We start from the raw sequence: 610 nt of genomic DNA on the forward strand, positions 1-610 counted from the left end.
TACTACAGTCATGGTTACTAGTTTTACCATAGTAAAAACATGGTTCACTTTTGTAAGGGTACAGTGCTTTTCACAAACAAAGCAGCTTTAGAAAATGCATGTTTCAAGGTTACAAACAAAAAATATCCTCTAAACAGCCAGAGGTGACTGTGATCCACTGGGGGAGCATCTTCTGGCAACAAATTAATGTCCATATGTCAATAACTCGAAGATAATACAAGTTGTGTTCAAAGTCATGTTCAGTTAAACAGACAAACATTAAAAGGTAAGTTTGGTGAATTTAAATCCACTTTATATTGTCACAAAGTCTGTAATATGTAAATGAACAATATTCGGATGATGCAAAACATTATTTGGCTCACAAATAAATGGGGATATCTCATGGAACTCAGAGAAAGATTAAACATTATTGGTTCACATATATTACCATCATAGTAACAATACAAAGCGGGTTGAAAATCCCCAAACGTATGCTTTAAGGCAGTGATTACAATACATAATATTTGTCAGGTTTGTATGTCCATCTTTAGTTGCCATCATCTGAGTCTTCATGAGTGTTGGCATCATCTGAAGTCACCACAAGTGAGGCTGGATCCAAGCTGTAGTAACA

This window comes from Sinocyclocheilus grahami, unplaced genomic scaffold, assembly GCF_001515645.1.
Source record: "Sinocyclocheilus grahami isolate Dianchi unplaced genomic scaffold, SAMN03320097.WGS_v1.1 scaffold973.1, whole genome shotgun sequence".
In the NCBI taxonomy this organism is placed as follows: domain Eukaryota; kingdom Metazoa; phylum Chordata; class Actinopteri; order Cypriniformes; family Cyprinidae; genus Sinocyclocheilus; species Sinocyclocheilus grahami.